The sequence below is a fragment of the Carlito syrichta genome, unplaced genomic scaffold (genome assembly GCF_000164805.1).
Source record: "Carlito syrichta isolate Samal-C Ts95f unplaced genomic scaffold, Tarsius_syrichta-2.0.1 Scaffold312739, whole genome shotgun sequence".
Lineage (NCBI taxonomy): Eukaryota > Metazoa > Chordata > Mammalia > Primates > Tarsiidae > Carlito > Carlito syrichta.
The window spans coordinates 1,015,016-1,021,316 of NW_007256835.1; positions in this window are offsets into that span (position 1 = coordinate 1,015,016).

Here is a 6,301-nt window from a genome sequence, read left to right on the forward strand (position 1 = left end):
CTCGGGCTCGGCCACTGCGGCGTCACCCGTCAGGCTCAGGCTCTCCCCGCTCAGCTCGGCCACCACCCGGACCCAGCGCTCCCTCAGAAGCAGCTCCACCAGTCCCGCTTTGGTGGCCCGCGTCCACACCGCCATGGCCGGCCCCGCTCCTGCCGCAGCAGTCGCCGTAGCCACCCTCATTCCAGTCAGGCAGCCGCGGCGCTTCCCCCTTCCCGCCGGAGGGGCCGGACCTGGCCCCTCCCCGTCGGCGATTCATTATTCATGAGGAGACGCGCCCACTTTCCGGAGGGGGCGGGCAGAGGCCGGCGGAGGCGCTTCCGGGAGGTTAAGAAGTTGGCCGGGCCCCGGCAGCTCAGCGGACGCAGCGGCCCGAGTGCGGTAGGGCCACATTTCACGTACCCACAAAAAACTCCTGACCTCTACCTGCCATGCAACTCACGGGAGCTGCCCGGGCACGGAAGATCAGCTTGGAGAAGCACAGTGCCAGCCTGCAGGACTGGTATGTTCATTCTTGCGTTGATAGGTTGGTTCTGAATCGCACTGAGCGCTCAGTGGTGTGCCCTGGCTCCTTTTGAGGCTCTGGAAAGAAGCTGAATAACATGTACAACAGCTGAGAGCTTGTGGCTTAGTGGGGAGGCAAAATGCAGAACCAGCCAACTAGGTGTAATAGTATGTGGTTAAGTGACACAGAGAAAACGCCCCTAGAGCAGCATAAAAGGAATAGTTGATTGGACCCGCAGCCAGCTTCACAGAGGTGACAATGGAGGGTGAACAGCTCAAGCAGAGGAAACAGCATAAGCAAAAGGTCCAGCAGCATGAATCTAAGTTTTTGTTACTGTTTTTGTAATCTCCTGTTTATTGGCCTGTAATTTAAAAGGAGACCATGTCTTCTTAAGCCCTGCGCCCACAATTGGCCAGCCTCAGAGATAATTGCAGAATGATGGTGTCTTAGGGTTCTTCAGAGAAACAGACCAATAGGCTACATGTAGATAAATAAATTTATTATGAGAGATTAGCCACGAGATTATAGACTCTGGAAAGAACCACAATCTGCCATCTACAAACTGGAGCCCCAGAAAAGTTGGTGGTGTACTTCCAATCCAAGCTCAAAGACCTGAGAAGCAGGAGAGCCAATGGTGTAAGTCTGAGACAAAACCTGAGAAGAGATTGAGAGTGGGAGTGGGAGTGATGGTGAAAAACTTCTTAGTGCCAACACCTGAGAACCAGGAGCACCAAAGTTTGAGGACAAGATGCATGTTCCAGGTCAAGCAGAGAGTAAATTTGCCCTTCCTCTGCCTGTCTTCTATTCAGGCCCTCAACTGATCAAATAATGCCTGCCCACATAGGTGGATCTTCTTTACTCATTTTACCATTGAAATGCTAATCTCTTCCAGAAGCACCCACACAGATACTCAGAAATTAATGTTTTACTATTATCTGGGCATCTGGTTAGCACAAGTCGACATATTAAATTAACCATCACAAATGATCATTTACCAGAATTCCACTGTGAACAGAGCATAGGGTCAGTAGAAGTGGCAGGATGTGTGTGTGTGAAAAGCTACATATTATAATAATAAAATATCACAAAGTTTGGACTTGACTTGGTGGATCTGACTTTCTTAGCCTAGAGGACATGGCCTTTTGTTGGGGCAAGTGTGGGCCGGCATCCCCAGAAATTGTATGCAAAATTTGGTCTCTAAGGTATTTTTTGGATCCTATGGTTTTTCTGTTTGTTTGTTTGTTTGAGTTGGAGTTTCACTCTGTCGCCCAGACTGGAGTGCAGTGGCCACTCCCGGTCACCGCAGCCTCTACCTGCTGGGCTCCAGCGATTCTTCCGCCTCAGCCTTCCGAGTAGCCAGAATTACAGGCATGCGCCATCACGCCCAGCTGATTTTTTGATTTATTGTAGAGATGAGGTCTCGCTGCCCAGGCGGGTCTCGAACCCGCAGGCTCAGGCAATCCACTCACCTCAGCCTCCCAAAGGCGTGGGATTACAGGCTGAGCCACCGAACCCAGCTGGATCCTATGATGTTTATCCAATTTGCAGAGAGGTCCCATGTGGACCTCTGTGCACACTGCAGAGCCTGCAGTGGTTTTTATCCAAAGACATGATGATGCAATCCACCCACCTCTTCCAGCTTCAGGATCTGGAAGAGCTGAGGAAACTAAGGGCCAGAGAGTCAAAGACTGTGGCCCAAAGTCTACAAGCAGGGACAACTCAGGCCTCCCAGCCTCTTGATCCAGTGCCTTTTTCATCTATACAACTCAGACTTCAAAAATGAGGTCCAGGAACCACACTGCTAAGAAAGCAAGCACTCAGCAAAATCATGAGGTCAAAGTGTCCTCTGATTTTCCTTCAGTAGTAAAGAAAATCGCCATGTTTTCATATGGGCAAGGACTGGGGCTAGCAGAGGGAGTGTGCAGCAGTTCCTGTAAAAGGGGCTATATACTTGCTTGCTCATGAAGTACACGTTGAGGCTCGTAAACCATGGCCATGCACCACTCTGAATGCATGTTCAAGTGCAGGCAGAAACTTCTCCTGTACCAGGAGTTAAAACAATAAAAATAGAGGCTGGGAAGTATCCAGAGCCCAAATGAAGAATTTAAAATGAGAAAAGTAGCCAGGCTCAGTGGCTCAGCATGTAATCCCGCGCCTTTGGGAGGCTGAGGTGAGCGGAATGCATGAGCCCGCGGTTTGAGACCCGCCTGGGCAACTTGGCAAGACCTCATCTCTACAATAAATTTTTAAAAAATGAGCCAGGCGTGGTAGCGCGCACCTGTAGTTCCAGCTACTGGGAAGGCTGAGGTGGAAGGATCGCCGGAGCCCAGCAGGTCGAGGCTGTGGTGGCCGGGAGCGGCCACTGCACTCCAGTCTGGGCGACAGAGTGAGACTCCAACTCAAAAAATAAAAATAAACAAATAAAAAATAAATAAAATAAAATGAGAAAAGTATCATACAAAGAAAAAAAAAATCATTACAGAAGAATCCTCTTTGCAATTAGTGGAACAGGATTTTCCAAGCTGCAAATGTCAGCAAAAGCTCAACCCTCCAGCCCTCTCCTAAATCAACTACAGTGAGGCCTGCTTGCTGTTCTGGCAGGCCCCAATGTGCCCAAGTGCACCTGCAGTCACAGATATTTCTGGCTTTGCTCCAGCTGAGGCGTGAGCCCCCAGAGGCCTGAGTTATGTGAAATTTCTGCTTATTAGAGAGCATTTGGCAGCTGATTCCTTAGAGTATGAGCACTATTTTTAACACTTTTGCATTTGTAATCACCCAGGGGTTGGGCACTTGAGGCCACCTTTATGAGCAAAAGGGAAGAGCTGGAAATTCTTTGCAAAAGTATCAAGACCTTTTAGTCAATAGAGTTAGAGGAAGTCACAGATCTTCCAACTAATAGTGAGGACACTTACGTAAGATGCCAAGTTATATAACAAAATATTTAGTAGAGAGTAGAGAATAGAGATTGGCATAGGAATTACTTAGGAATTTTTCCTTTAAAAATTATTTTAAAATATAGCCATAAAAATTCCCTATCAAGCTATATTTGCAAGACCCTCCATCAGAACCCAAAGGAACTTTTCAACATTCTCTTTCTTCACTACTTTGATAGGCCAAACTTATGTAGTCAGTGTCTCCCAATGATGCCTTGCGATTCCTGCCTGAGGTCTTCCTTCCAAACACCTCCTGCCCCCTTCAATCACATTCTCTTACCACCTAGCAAGATCTCATTTCAGCCTTCGCTGAACCTGGTTCATTGGGAATTTTCGTTTGAATGATTGAATGATATGCCTCGCTGCTTTGTCCAAGTAGATTATAAACTACAGGAGGGCAGGGACCACCCATCAACTTAATTTTATTCCTTCCTATTCAAAAATATTGTCTTGCTGAGAAGGAACTCATTAAATATATGATTGATTGAAATTCAGTGCCTCCTGTGCTATAGTTTTTTTAAAATAGTTCCTCTGAAGGTTATTGGTTGCTTGCAGAGTGAAAATTACCATCTAGGAAATCTCAAGGATTCAGTGGAAATCTACTTACTGTGGATAATGAAATTTGAAATAAAAGAGTACACATCTGTTTTCCATGGTTTCTTAAGGACAATGAGACAGGCTTAGATAATTCTTTGAACAGGCATGTTATTTTATCTACTTCTAGAAAAAGGAAATGGCTGAAATAATTCCTAATAACCTTTCATTCCTGTTTCCTATCAATATCTATTCTCCTCTGCTGAAGCTGTTGTCTTACTATTTCTCAGATCAGGCAACGATAACTGCTACTTAATAAGGGGACTCGGCCAGTTATGATGGCTTGGCCTGTAATCCCAGCACTTTGGGAGGCCGAGGTGAGAGGATTGCCTGAGCCCAGGGGTTTGAGACCAACCTGGGCAACTTGGTGAGACCTCGTCTTTACAATAAATCACAAAAACTAGCCAGGCGTGGTGGTGTGCAGCTGTAGTTCCAGCTACTTGAAGGCTGAAGCAGAAGGATCACCTGAGGTCAAGGCTGTGGTGGCTGTGAACGTGCCACTGCACTCCTGGGAGACAAGAGTGAGACCCCAACTCAAAAAAAAAAAAAAAGGCCAGGCTCAGTGGCTCAGCCTGTAATCCCAGCACTTTGGGAGGCTAAGGCAAGTGAATTGCCAGAGCCTGCAGGTTCGAGACCAGCTCAGGCAACCTGGCGAGGCTTAGTCTCTACAGTAAAAATAAAAAATAGCCAGGCATGGTAGTGCACATCTGTAGTTCCGGCTACACGGAAAGCTGAGGCGGAAGGATCTCCGGAGCCCAGGAGGTCAACACTGAGGTGGCTGTGAGTGTGCCACTGCACTCCAGCCTGGGCAACAGAGTGAGACTCCAACTCAAAAAAAAAAAAAATTAGCTGGGCATGGTAGTGCGCCCTGTAGTTCCAGCTACTTGGAAGGCTGAGCCGGAGGATGGCTGGAGCCCAGCAGATCAACACTGGGGTGGCTGTGAGCGTGCCACTGCACTCCAGCCTGGGCGGCGGAGTGAGACTCCAACTCCAAAAAAAAAAAAAATTGAGGGGACTGGTGGGGCATGGTGGCTCACGCCTATAATCCTAGCACTTTGGGAGGCCTAGGTGAGAGGATTGCCTGAGCCCACTGGTTCGAGACCAGCCTGGGCAACTTGGCAAGACCTCATCTCTACAATAAATCAAAAAATTAGCTGGGCATGGTGACACGTGCCTGTAGTTCCAGCTACTTGGAAGGCTGAAGCAGAAGTATCACCTGAGCCCAGCAGGTCGAGGCTACAGTGGCTGTGAGCGTGCTACTGCTGGACCAGCCTGGGCAACTGAGAGTGAGACTCCAACTCAAAATAAAAATAAAAACAAGAATTAAAAAATTTAAATACCTTTTGCTTCTAAGAGTGGTTGTGAGGGCTTAGTGGGATGGTGTATGCAAAGCACCTACCAGGACTGTACCTGTCACCAATAAGCATTCCATATAACGTACCTGCTGCAGTTATTATTACCTGTTGACCTTCAGCAGCAGCAAAAATAAAACTCATGGGAGAAACTCTCCAACTGAAAATCTATACTTTATCTAGGAATGAGTCTGCCATAATATCATTTGATTCCTGGCTTAAAGGGCAAATGGCCAAATTAATTTTGGTGACAAACAAATGTATAAAGCTACACTTCGGCTGAAAGGGAGTGTATATTGCCAACAGTCTGTCAAAGGAAAAAATTAGTGTATCTGGGGTTGGTTCCAAGGTTTGAGTATTATGTAATTTCATAAGGAAGGAGGGCCTCAGGCAAAATTGCAGCCCTTAGCAAGCCTGAAGGTCATTGCCACAAAGGTGGCCTGATGCCAGGGGAACAAAAGCGAGAGCCACTCAATTACTACTAAAGAAGAGGCCAAAGGGAGAAATAAGCTTATCAAATAATCCAACATTCAGCTTTGAAAAATTACCCTCGCATAACTCTTCCCCAGTTAGAAGGGAGATCAGTTATTGCTTTCAGTGAATAGTGCTACTTTGCCTTCCAGGAGAAACATCCTACAATATATTTTCTCTCTAGCACAACCATGTAGTGAAAGAAGGAAAGGTGCATATGTCCTTTAGCTGATGCAAGCACATTTGTTAGTTCATCCCGCCAAGATAAATCACTAACCATCTGAAACCCACAGAAATGGATTAACTATCTCATTGCAGTATGACTATGAAAACCCACATCTGCTAACCACATTCCTAATAGGAAGCAGCTGGTGACAGTTCTGTAGTGCTGTGACTTTTTTTTTTTTTTTTTTGAGTTGGAGTCTCACTCTGTCGCCCAGACTGGAGTG